The following is a 13736-nucleotide window of genomic DNA, read 5'->3' on the forward strand; positions in this document are numbered from 1 at the left end:
AGAGAGAGAGAGAGAGAGAGAGAGAGAGAGAGAGAGAGAGCGCACCAGTGTGTCTCTCTGTCTCTGCCTGTCTCTTTTTGTTCCAGGACTTTGCTATCCACCTGGCAATTGCACATCAGTTGCTTCTAATTAAAATGTTTTATCTTGCCTCCTCATTTTTTGGCCTCCAGTCCAATGGGCCAAAGTAGAAGAAATTACTTCCCAGGAGGATCTCAGAACTCTAGGCTGAGGAATTCTCCAACAATCTTTAATGTTACTCCTCTCCAGGAACTCTGTGACCTAGTGACACTTCCTTTCTTGTTGGTCCTCTAAAACTACATACTACCTTCTGACTGAAAAGGCACGGGCCTTTTCATTGGCTGTCCTCCTTGCTTAAACTGCTGTACCCTCCTAGCTTTCTGGATTCCTTTAAGACTCAGTACAAATCCCACTTTGTATAAAAGGCCTCTCCCATGAGCATGGAAAGACAGATTGGGACCAAGTTGATTAAAAGTGGAAACAAAGGAGGTTTATATTTTATCCAGAGGCAAAGGGACCATTGGAGCTACTGACTAGGGGAGTGATACATTCAGATCTACACTTAAGTAAAGTTACTTTTGGCAGCTATGTGGAAGATGAACTGCACTATGAAGAGACTTAAGGAAGGGAGGCCAATTAAGAGGCTGTTAAAATAACCAAAGCAATGGAAGGTGATAAATACATGAACTACAAGTGTGTCAACAGGCAATCAAAATGTCATGAGACTTGTGTGAAAACCAGGTTTAGTACAAGAGAAATAAACATGCATGTGGAACCCAAAGGGCTCCCGGTCTTTACAGAAGTTTACATGTTTAGAACAGCTGGACAAAGTGAGGAGAGGATACCATGAAAGGGAGTGACATGGGAGGGGGAACAGCACAGCAAGGGGGGGGAGGGGGGAGAAGACAAGAGCATTCACACAAGGAGGAGCAAGGTGATGGCAAAAGCCTCATTCTTTTCCCTTGGGAACTGCCAGACTACGAAGGCAGGAGGGCCTGCTGATCTGCAGAGGACCTCAGCTGCACAAACATCCCAGCCAAGCACCGCCTGACTGGCACCTGTCTTGCCTCCCAAGGACACACGGGGGCGCAACAACAAATTATGTCAGCTCAGGGGGAGTTTCATTCTTAACCCATTCAGGGCCTCCAGGTGCTCTAGGTCCAGTGTTTGTAGAAAATATGGCAACTCAAAAAGACAAGTTCAGGGTACCCTTTAACAGGTGGCAGGTACTTTATGACTAAACAAGAATTAGAGAACATTATAAAATGTAAAATCGATAATTTTGACTACATGAAATTGAAAAGCTTCTGTACAAACAAAGCCAATGTAACCAAGATTAAGAGGGAGGTGGGAAATTGGGAAAGAATCTTTACAACCTATGTCTCTGACAAAGGACTCATTTCTAAAATATACAGAGAATTGAGTCAAATTTATAAGAATACAAGTCATTCCCCAATTGATAAATGGTCAAAGGACATGAACAGGCAGTTTTCAGATAAAGTAATTAAAGATATCTATAAGCACATGAAGAAATACTCTAAATCTCTATTGATTAGAGAAATGCAAATCAAAACAACTCTGAGGTACCACATCTCACCAGTCAGGTTGGCTAAGATGACAAAACAGGAAAATGACAAATGCTGGAGAGGATGTGGGCAAATTGGAACACTAATGCATTGCTGGTGGAGTTATGAACTGATCCAGCCTTTCTGGAGAGCAATCTGGAATTATGCCCCAATTGCCCTCCAAAAAGCAAAAACAAAACAAAACAAAAAAAAGAACTGAAAGACCCTCCACAAAATGGAAAGTGGAAGCAATTACAACAAACCAAGGGAATCAAATACACAGAATGGTCCCTGTGAAAGAACAGAAACCATGACAAATCCTGCTCACAAAAGGTGTAGCGAAGGTTTCTCAGAGGCAGTCATTCAAACTATTACTATTGCTTCCCCCATGTCAAAGTACAAATAAGGCAGGTTTCCTCCCAACCCATTACAAGCCCCTGGAAACATCTTATTATCTTGTGGAACAAGCTCCCAGCCCCCAAGCAATTCTCACCCTTCTTCATCAGGATGACCTGACCATCAGAAAGAGGCTAAACCTGAGAGTGATCCCAAAACTAGGAAACAGAGGAGATCGTCTTCTGCCTAACTTACTCTGTCCATGGTTCCCTAAACACCAACTATCTCAGGGTTCTGAGTCTTTAAGGTTGTCCTAGTTATACATACTTTGATCCCAAGATTCAAGTCTCATCCAAATGCTACATAAAAGAAACTTGAGTTTGAGCTCTCTGTGAATCCCCTAAAGATGTCTATTCTCTGGCAGCTCAAAGCCAGACCTATAATTATGGTAATCAAGTAACAGGCAAGGAAAACATGACTTCCCCACCCCATATACATTAACCATGAAAGGTTGCTGCGCTTAAGTGTCAAGCATCTATCTTCAATTCTACTCCCTCTATTTTCCCATCCAAGGTGGGAGAGATTATGTTGAACAGCAGGGATTTGACCCTGGAAAGTCAAACACATAGCCACTCTAGAAGAATGGAAAAGAAGGTTAAAGCTATGCTTCCTAAGCCTAACTGTCCTGTGGATCAGTATATTTCAAGGCATCTGCAATCCAGTGATATGGTTGGTATTCTCTCTCCAACAAGGCAGATCATAATTCAGCCATTTTACTGTAGCTCAATAAAATATCTAAATCACTGCCCTCCACAGCCTAGGGCCTAGGCTTGAACCAATTCAAGGGAGGGGAGAGAGGGACACAGAGTCAAGAGAATAAAATGGCAGGGTAGGAAAATAAATAAGGGAGAATGGCAGAACACAGGGAGAAATCAGGTGGGTTTTTAATTTTACAGATTTAAACAAGTAAAAATTATGTAGATATATTTTATCACATGAAAAGTACAAAGAATACTAGCTGACTGTGCTTGAAGACTTTTCTTTTCCCCAAAACAAATGCCAAAGCAGGAATTGGGATCTAAAAGAGAGGTTATCAATGCTTATCTAAGCCTCCCTCAACCACTATTGTTGTCTGCCCCAGCTGACACCTTTAGTTGACTTTTAGTTCTCTCTAGCCATGATTCTCCCTTTTGTTAAACCTTTAGAAGTAATTTTTCTCTAATACCTCAGGTGAAGATAGAAGGGAAAGAGACACTTAGTCAAACTCCATCTTTTAAACCAGAAAACAGGAAAAAAAAAAAAAAAAAGGCATGGGGGGCAGGGGAGGGACAGGTGGGGAAAGATTCTTCCTCCATATTCTCTGACTTGACCTAATTTCAAAAGGATCACTGTCCCTACTTTTATCAGTCACCTAAAAAAAAAAAAAGCTTAAAGTTACACCTAATGGGAACAGGATTTTTTTTTTTTTTTTTGCAGCCAGACCTTTGGGAATCTTGTGGTTTCTTTTTTGAGAAGAAAAAATATCACTCATCTACTTGATTAAAAATTGATTTAATTTGGTTTTCATTAGACAGATACAAGGAGAAAACAGATTCACAAAGATAACTCAGTCAGTAACAGGGTTCAAATGAGCTCAGACTCATCTGTCAGCTCTCCAACACACCACTGACGAAAAGAAAATTAAAAAGCTCACAACATGGAACTTAAGCTCCCGCCAAACTGAATTATCTTCCCACAAGTGTCTCTGTCAGATCTGGGTTAATAGAAAGACTTTCAAAAGAGAAGGAAAGGAAACCCTAAGGATATTTTAATGTGTGTTTGTACATACATACATATATATACACATATATACACACATGTATGTATGTATGTATCTTAGAAATATGCTTTTTTTTAATTCCCTAGTTGGCTGGGGGAAAGGGAAGAGAAAGGGATTCCTTATTTCTTACTTATTTTTTTTTTGGCTAAGCTTTCCTTCTGATTTCACATTATCATGAAAAATTTCCATTTGTTGCTGAAAGGGGGAAGGAAGGAGTTGGAGTTGTAGTAGGTGAGGAATTTTAAAAAGATGGGAAAGGGTTATGAGGTATAAAAAGTGGAGCTGGAGGCGAGAGTCTCTGTGTTGAATACCAGATGCTCAAAGTCTCCCTGAAGTTCTGGGGTCTCAAAAGAAACATCAGAGGCTTTCTCCAACGAAGGAGAAAAGCTGAGAACTCCACAGAAATTTTTTATAGCTTTTCTTCTCAGTTTCTCCATCATACCACCATCAAGCCACTGAGGCTCTCTTCTACATTCCTCTACATCCCAGTCCTGGAGCTAATAAGGCCCTGCAGGCACAAGACCAGGTTCAGGCTAAACATTTCTTCTACATTTTCTATAAACCCAGATATACTACCACTTTTCTCTCTCCTTGACTAAAAACTAGAAATTCTTTCCACCAACTCCCTTCTTCCATTCAGCTTCCTCTAAGCTATTTTCTCCTTCCAATAAGTTCACATAATTTCTAGTTTTTCTCTGTGTCTTTGTGTCTGTCTCACACCCACCCCCGTGTCTGCACATCAATTTGCTACCATCATGTTTGACTTGATCCACCATTGTTTGTTTGTTTTTTTTTCTGGCCCATCATTTCCAGGATGATTACAGAACCAGAAGGAATATATTTACAAATTATCACAAATAAATGAAGGTTGGCTAGTCTTCCCCAAAATGGAAGCCCTAGATGGAACTCACCAATGGCAGAAGGGAACCAGCATGAAGAAGGGATGTTTCAGGGCAAGGAGGCCCCACGTGCTAGGGGAGGTTCCAGTGGAGAACTGAAGCTGAGGCCTGATGATGAAGTTTGCAAAGCCAAAAACACAGCTACTACACTAAGACTACATGCAGTTAAGGGAAGTGAAGGCTGAAATATTACTTATATCCTTTACCTACCCTTCTATCCAGAATGTTCTCCAAATGACATTTCCTAAGGATAAAAGAGATGTCTGTAATATCACATATTAACTATTTTAACATCAACATCAACATTTATTTTCTGTCAAGAAAACATACAACAGTCCACCCCTGAACTGATGCTGCCCAATACAAAAAAAAAAAGCACTAAACAGTCCACCGCTAAGGAGAACAATCTCTGCCTCAAATCTTCTGCTCACCATAATTAGATCCAACTTTTCTGACCAGCCAATGGCATGACTAGACAAAACCAAGGAAGTCCTCTAACCTGAGCTTTAATCCCAAGGGCCAACAGCTTCTTGGACATTTCAGACAGGATGTCCCAGAAATATCTCAAGTTCAACATGTCTAAGAAAGAATGTATTGCTTTTATCTCCCCTCTTCTAAACTTGCTGATTTCTGTTAAAGTCAACCACCATCCTTCTGGTATCTTTGTCTTGTAATCCTAGCATTATTCTCAACTTCTCACTCTACTTTATCCTATATATTCAATTAATTATCAAATCTTACCATTTCTACCTTCAAGACATCTCTTGCATCTAACCCCTTCTTTCCATTCACATAACTACCAACTTACACGAAGCCTACCTCTTGCCTAGATTACTTCAACAACCTTCCAAAGTTCTCTCTGCCCCAAGTCCATCCATCATGACACCACTGCCAAAGTAATTTTATTTAAGCGCAGATCTGACCATGCTTGTCAATCCCCAACTCAATTCCAGTAGCTTCTTATTGCCTCTAGGTAAAAACATAAACTCTTTTATTTAGTTTTTTATTTTTAAAACTCAGTTTTTATTGATATTTTCTGTTTTTTCCATTGCCATAATATTCTCTGTATCCCTTCCCAGACCATTCCTGAAAAGTCAGAACTGATCAATAAATATAAAAAGTCTGAAAACATATACAATGTATAACACCTGTGGACCTCTCAAGCCCACAAAGGGGTAGGTTGGGGGTGTCTTCTAATATCTCTTCATTCAAGTCCCACCTGATCTTTATAATTTTGTTATAATTAGTTTTGAATGTTGGGTATGTCATTCTTTCCATTCACAATGAAGTAGTGCAGTTATTGTGTATATTGTTGATTTGGATCTGTTTACTTCTCTCTGCATAGGTTCAAATAGATCTTTCCATGCTTCTCTGTATTCATCATACATCATCTTTAACAGCAAATATTCAATAGTTACACACCACAATTTGTATAGCCATTCCACAGTTGATAGGCATAAACTTTGTAAAATTCTTAGTTAAAACATTTTTTAATATAGGGGGATATTTTTCTTACTGAGGGTTTCTTTGGGGTATAAGCTCAATAACGATAGTCTCTGAACCCAAAGGTATAGATATTTTAGCCATTATATTTGCATAATTCCAAATTGCTTTCCAAAATGGTCGTTACCATTCCACAGATTAACCAACAATGTATCAGTGTGCTTGTCTCTCTCTACACAACTCCACTAACATTGCCTGTTGCCATTTTTTATCAATTTTACCAATTTACAAAGTACGAAGTGAAATCTCATGGTTTTTAATTTATATTTCTCTTATTGTTAGTGATTTGGATTTGGATTCATGTGGTTATGAATACACAGAAGTTCCTCTTTTGAGAACTGTTTATATCCTTTGACCATATATCTAAATGGCTATTAGTCATATTCATATGTGTGTTTATAAATTGTTTATGTATCTTAAGATACTTTTATAAAATAAAAGCTTTATTAAAGAAATCTTATACAAAGATTATTTTTTCCCATTCAACCACTTCCCTTCTTATGCTAGATGCATTAATGTTGTCTGTGTAGAAGCTTCTCAATTTCAAATTTCCTCTCCTACTATAATCACAGTATTATGTTCCTTCAGTTACTTTAACTTTATTTTTTAAGGTGGCCCTGTTCCCACCAACTCTCTTCTCCTCACCCTGACCCACTCTTTTCATGTTATACTCCGCCCCCCCACATTAGCTAGTCCTGTTCTAAAGTCTTGTCCTAGTTCTTAAAAACTAAGGTTTATAAATTTCATTTTTTTAACCTCTTTCAAAAAAGGATTTCTCTTACTCTCTTCCTTATCCCTCCTGTCTTTCTGTTTACACAGTCTAGACTTTTACTCTCTGATTCATGACCTCTATAATTATCTGGTCTCTCTCTTTATTCTTCAAGCAATTAAGGCTTCTAAGTTAACTATTAGATATCTATTATCACCCCTTAGGTGCTTTCTGCCACTGTTTTGTAGGGCTTGCCCCATGGAATCCTCCCCATTGTGTCTCACTTCCAGAATATAATGTAGGTAGCAGAGAGGACACTGCCCCATGGGATGGTCCCTCCCTCACCTTGTCCTTGATTCCACAGTTCAACACAGATCCATACCCTCTCTCGTTGACCCCGTGTTTCTACATTTGCCTAGAAATCTCCTCCTTGTGTCCATGCTCTCCAATTCCTCCAGGTGCCACCTGTCCCCAGGGGTTTCAACTCTCCCCATCCCCAGGACAAGTAAACTTTCCAAGCATCAAATTCCCCAGCCTCATCCAGCATAAATCCCTCATGTCCCTTCACCTACCATCTTTCTTCAGTTATTGGATCATTCATTCATGGAGCCTACGCATGCCTCCAGAGTAAGGCCCCCTTCCTTTCCAATCTTTTCGACCTCTTCCTTACCCACTATCCGGTAGCTCTTCTCTTTCTGAGACCACAGAGGTCGCTTCCCCTCATTGCTATCCTTTGATTTGACCCCTGCACATCCCTTACACCACTCTAAATCTCTGCTCTCCTCTCCCCCTTTATGTACCATCCCATGATGCAAAGTAGTCCCACAAAAAAGGCATTCACCTATAGAGAGGATGTCACCAAGTTCTGCCCATAATGCCCCCCCACACCCCCACCCCCATCCATCTCTTCACTGTTACTTCTACCAAATTTCCAGCTTCTTCCCCATCTAAAGAAGTCTCTTACTGGACTCTCTGTCACCACTGCTGCTATTACTTGTCCTTGCCTGTTGCATTTACTCACTTTGCATTTCTGTTGTTTGAGGTGTTTGAGAAGTAAATAATCTCTCCATTTCTTTAGTTTTTTCTAAAAATTCTTCTTTATTATTCAACACCCATGTTTTGTACTATATGGTTAAACTCAGATTTGCAGGATAGGTCCCCATGGGCTACGTCCTGACCTCCAGTGCTCCTCAGAACACATTGTTCCATTCCTTCCTCCTTTTTCTACAGGGTATCTTGAGTTATTCAAATGTCCTTTCCTTTGTATTTGAAGGTCTTTCTCCTGATGGTTTCCAGAACTTGTTTCTGAATTTAATTGTTAAATTTTACTACTATGTATTTTAGAGTTTGCAACCTTGGGTTGTTTTTTTTTCCCTGGAAGAAATCTGTTAATTCTTCCAACTGGATTTTCATTTTTTATGTTTAGAAGTTCTGGGCAGTACTCTTTTGTCACTTCATACGTTATGTTAAGATTTTTTTTGTCCTGTCATGTTACTCTGGGAGACCTATGATCCTTAGGCTGCCTCTGTTTGAGTTCAGTATGTTTTATATGCATAATGATCACATTTTCTTTTAATGTTATTGCTTTTTGCTTCTCTTCTTGTAGGCTGTCCTTCACTTCTTTATATTTGCAATCTACTGTTCCCTCTTTTGTTTCTTTGGTGAGGCCTGACATTGCAGATTCAAGGTTTTCTATCTTGTTCATTATTTTTGCTGTGCAGGACATAAATTCTATTCTCATAATTCTAATTTCTCTTTCAAATCAATCAGAAATAGCATGCTGTAGTTCCATGTTCTCCTCTATCTTATCAAGTACTGGATCATTTTCCTTTATTTTGTAGTATTAATTCATAGATTCCTGAACTCATTTACTGGATCCAGAGGCCATATTTACCTTCTATGTTTTTTTTTTGTTTGTTTTTCCTGTTGATTTATCTGTTTAATGTTCAAGGCCTTTTGAGTTTTCTTTCTCCTGATATTTCTGGTACTTTCAATCTCTCCTACCTCCCTCCCTACCACCTCATTTTCCTTATCACTCACTTCCTGACTCCCTCTCCTCTGATTGTGGTTTCCTTAGGAGCTGGATCTCAAAGTACCTCCTCCCATACAGGACAATTCATGGTTCACCAGCCTAGGTCTCTACACAAACTGACTTTTTTGAATGGTCAGAATTGGCCCCAATTAGACACTGTGCTCTTTTCCTCAGGCATGGTGGAATACTGCATGCTGCCACAGGCAGGGCAACCTGGTGCACTCCCTCTGTTCCTTAGTTCTCTGGCCTGATACTAAAGGTTCAAACCTGGTTTTCCCTAGCTTTCAGGGTTTTGCAGTACCAGTGTTTCCAGGTAAGCTGGCTATCAAGGCCCAAGTCAACTTCTGCAACCTACAGTCAGTTTCTCCCTGGCACCAGAAAGAGGGAGGGAGGATCAGAGGGCAAGAGTAGGTTTTGCTGTAAGCTAGCATCATATCCGTGGCCTCGCTGCCAGAATCATGAAAAGTGGGGGAGGAGTGTTAAGCAAGCTTAGGGTCAATGGGCACCAGTTGGGGGGTGGGGGGGGAGGTTGTTTTTGTTTTTAACTTTTTTTGGTTTCTGGGTGTCTCTTGACCATGGAGAGAACTAAAGCTGTTTATCTTTGGCACGTAATTTCTGTTTTGATGAGGGTTGAGAGGTTGTGAGGATCAGAGAAAATGTCTAGTTAACCATCTTGTGGCTCATGTGATCCAGCAACATTCTGTTTAATTTTTTTTTTTTTGCTTTTTTGGAGTGCAATTGGGGTTAAGTGACTCGCCCAAGGTCACATGGCTAGTTTTTGTGTTAAGTGTCTGAGGCCGAATCCAAACCCAGGTCCTCCTGACTCCAGGGCCGGTGCTCTATTCACTGCACCACCTAGCAGCTCCCATTCTGTTTAATTTTTAAAGCTCTGTATAACATGGCCCCATCCTATCTTTCCTGGACATTACTCCTTCTCCTACTCTCTGCAATCCAAACAAACTGGCCTTCTCTATTCCTTACACCAACATTCCAACACCATCTTGTACTTTCATACTGCCCATCTTCAATGCTGGAAAGCACTCCCTTCCTAACCTCCACCTCAAAATCCCTCTCTTCCCTTAAGATGCAGCTGAGATGCCATCTTCTACATGAAGACTCTCTACTTAGCAGTCTCTGGCACATAGTAGGCACTTAATAAATGCTTGTTCTCTCCCCTTTCTCCCAATTGTCAGGCCTGTCTCCCAAGCAAACTTGTATTTAACTGCTTTGTATATAGTTATTTATTAGCTTTATATTTATTTTTATATGTGCTTGTCTCCCTCATTAGAATTGCAAGCAGGGATTATTTCATTCCTTGTACTTGTATCCCCAGAGCCTAGCACAGTGCATAATAAATACTTGCTGATTGATTATCCTTGCTTGGAAGAGCAGCCAGAACCATAAATGACCGCTCAGTTAAGGGAGGGGAGCAAAATAGTGGTGGGAAGAAAGACACCCTGCTATAGACTTAAGGCCTTTGGCGGTGAGGGGTGGAAAAAGGCTTTGACCTAACTACTACTTGGTACCTTTCCTATTTTAGCCAATAATTCTTGCTAAATGGGGGTAGGGAGTGGGGAGAGGAAAGAAGCAGAATTGCCTGGGTGTGTGTTTGGGGGGGGGGAGGTGTATACTGCTGAAGAACCGCAGTTCTCTCACTGCCCTTGCACAAAGCCCTAACTGACCTTTCCTAGTTATAGCTCAAAGAGTGGCTGTAGCCACATATCATCAGTCAAGACCCAGGAGAACTTGTCTCTCTTGTTACAGTCCTGAGAGAGAGATAAAACGCTTCCTTTTAATCAAGTGACTTATCTCCTACTAGTGTAGATTTAGGGAAAGATTTTCTCAAGGAAGCAGTAATAAATGGAGGGGAAGGAAAGAACAGAAATTAATGAATATAGTGATTATCCCCTAAAGTTGCAAATCAGAACAATCCTTCTCTTGGAGACAAGTATGAAAAACAAGATTAAAATGCTTTAGGGACATATTCACAAAACAGCAGGTAATAGAACAGATAAAATGTATTTACAGTACCTCACTAGGGACTTGTACCTTTTGGCTAATAGCTATCAGACACTAAACACTACTGTAAAAATAATATTCTTCCATCTTTCATTACTGAGTTACAATTATCCATAGGAAAAGTAACAACAAAACAAAATGTCTCCAACAGCAAATGGTAAAGCTTTCAGAGAGTTAGGGCGTCTTGACAAGAGTCCATGGACAAGATGCAGGATGGAGAATACAAAATAACATCAACAACTGACATTTATTTAGCACTTTGAAGTTGGCAAAGGGCCTTACGTAAAGTACTTCATTTGGGACTCCCAACTACTCCATAAGGCAGGTATTAAAGATATTGTCATCTCCACTTCTGGGACGAGGAAACTGAGGCTCAAAGATACTATGTAAACCATCCAGAGTCACCCAGCTTCACAGGCATCAGAGACAGGCTTTGAACACAGATATTCCTCACTGTAAGGAAGGCTCTTTATTCACTATGTCACACAGACAACAATGTGGAAGCTGAAAGTATCCACTCCAGGAAGCACCACAGTATAAAAAAAGGACAGCTACAGGGCACAACTCCATAGCCTACTTAACAGACTGCAGTGTTGGTTGAGAGTAGTGGTTTTCTGAGTGTAAAATCTCAAGATATCACTGCCTTCTGAAAGCCAAAGCAAAATCAAGAATGTCATGAGTCAACAGTAAATCCCATTGCTTACAGCATGATCAAAGCCTCCCCAAGAACCCCACAACCATAGCAAAACAATGAAATTAACTGAGCCAGCTCTTCTCCTGTGGTGCTCCAATGAGCCCTCTCTGGTCTTATTCAAAGATGACAATTAGGGACTAGACCAGCATGTTACTATTTTAATTATCAGGTATAAAGAGAAGACACCTAGGATCCAATAATACCCCACAACTTATTTTCATCTCATTAGTTGTTTACATTTAACTGCCTTGAAGGTGCCAAAAGGCAGTTTCCTTTCCTTGCCCTCTATGATCTGGTCCCTCCTTTTCTTCTATTTCATCTCAATATAGGAATGAAATATCTAGTCACCACTCGATTATGTCAGAGCTCTGGCCCCAGAGCCAGAATAACTTGTACAACTTGCTGTCCAGCTGTGTGCCTTAGTTTCTGCCCTTGCCTCCCCCCACTTCCCCCATTACTTAAAGGAATTAATGTTCACCACCTGATGTTAGGGCTGCTGGGTGGTACACTGGGGTAGAGTGCCAGGCTTGGAATCAGGAAAACTCATCTCCCTGAGTTTGAATCTGGCCTCAGATATTTACTAGGTGTGTGACCCTAGGCAAGTCTTATTTAACCCTATTTGTCTCAGTTTCCTCATCTATCAAATGAGCTTGAGAAGGAAATAGCAAATCTCTCCGATATCTTTGCCAAGAAAACTCCAAATGGGGTTTTCATGAAGAGTCAGACACAACTCAAAAACAACAACAACCACCTGCTAGTTTGAGAAGACCAGGGAAAGACCAGGGAAATGGCCAGAAGATTTGGCTGAAAGTACAAACTTTCATCAAACACCTTGAGGAGAAAAGGAATCTGGAGAAGTCATAAGTCAGTGAGAGAGGAGCTGCTTCAAGTTACCAAATGCTATGAATTAAACAAAAAATATATTTATTACAGGTACAGAACTTTTTAAAAGGCTGCATGCACGCACTTTGACAAATATAGCTTCAGCTTTATTTATTACCCTTCATCATGCTCTAAACAATACAGAGCAGAGTATTTTGTAAAAAATGATGAAGTTTCTGTAATAGGAGACCTTGCAGTAACTTTAACTATTACATCTTTGCCAAGAAGTGAAGAGAACCAACTTGGGGGCCCAAGAAGACTTGTTTAAGTAGTAAAGGGAGAGAGAGACCTGGAATTTAATAATGTGGTTAAGTATAAAAATGTCAAGCACTCATCTAAATGCCTGTGTACCTTTCATAGCTCTCATTTTGCTGTGTTTTTTCTCCCCTTCAGCCTTCACTTAAGGCTTGATATTCCTTTGGGGGCTCCCCCTCAATTTTTCAGGATTTTCTCTTACCAAGGAAATACAAATGAACTGTTCAGCTATGTCCCAGATTACTTGTTTTGGCCCTCCCAATTGCTTTGGAGAATAAAAAAAGAGCCAGCCTATGTATTTTCAGACTGGACATTAAAGAACCTACTTCACACTTTTCTAGGCCAGGAAAACTGAAAAAAATCACTTTAATTCACCAAAATAATTATTAATTCCTTTTATGCTGAACCCCAATTAGTGATCTATTCCCTTTCTCTAACCTGGTACTGTGGTCCAGTCAAATTCTTAAGAATCCTATGGGATGCAAATGGACATAGAAATGAAAACTCTTACCTTAGCTTCAGCTGGGTCTGTCTGATTCTCCTTGTTTTGGCAGCGCCAGATGACCCACATAGACACTTTGTCCTCAATCACCTGGCCTGGCTTTCTGCTGGCTCCAAACAGCCAGAACCTCATCCCATGAAATCAATGATCCAAGATCACAAGGAAAGAATCTAGAAGGTAATCAGGAGTAAACATAAAAAGAAGGGATGAGACAAAGATGCAAGAAAGACCAGAAATGTCTTCTACTTTTTATATATCAATGGATTAGGATTTTTGAGCTACTTATTAAAATATTCTGACTCGAAATTAGTTTTCCTTGCTTAGTACTGATGATCAGTTCAGCAATCTTCAGAGTCCCCTTAGGATGTTTTAAAAATGTATTTGAAAGACCACCTTGTTTCATGGGAACCACAAGGGACTACCATAGATGTCACTGTGCTCAGAAGTGCTACAGAGGGTGTCCCAAAAATCTTAGTGTAGCTTTTGAGCCCTGATATCTTAAA

The 13736-nt window shown here is 40.1% G+C and overlaps 1 protein-coding gene across 5 annotated transcripts in view; it reads right to left on the reverse strand.

The window, feature by feature from the left end:
• The window catches only part of SIL1 (SIL1 nucleotide exchange factor), a 254806-nt gene that overhangs the window by 197327 nt on the left and 43743 nt on the right, over positions 1-13736 (reverse strand). For 4 of the 5 annotated variants that reach the window (XM_069104314.1, XM_069104315.1, XM_069104316.1 and 1 more), the window contains one exon: positions 13243-13403. The exons of the other annotated variant lie outside the window; for it this stretch is intronic. The gene's annotated coding sequence lies outside the window, so the exon portion shown is untranslated. The remainder of the gene's footprint in view (positions 1-13242; positions 13404-13736) is intronic. 5 annotated transcript variants of the gene reach the window in all.

The sequence above is a fragment of the Petaurus breviceps genome, unplaced genomic scaffold, assembly GCF_028583685.1.
Source record: "Petaurus breviceps papuanus isolate PSGF00001 unplaced genomic scaffold, PetGlider_PUasm1.0 685, whole genome shotgun sequence".
NCBI classification, from domain to species: domain Eukaryota; kingdom Metazoa; phylum Chordata; class Mammalia; order Diprotodontia; family Petauridae; genus Petaurus; species Petaurus breviceps.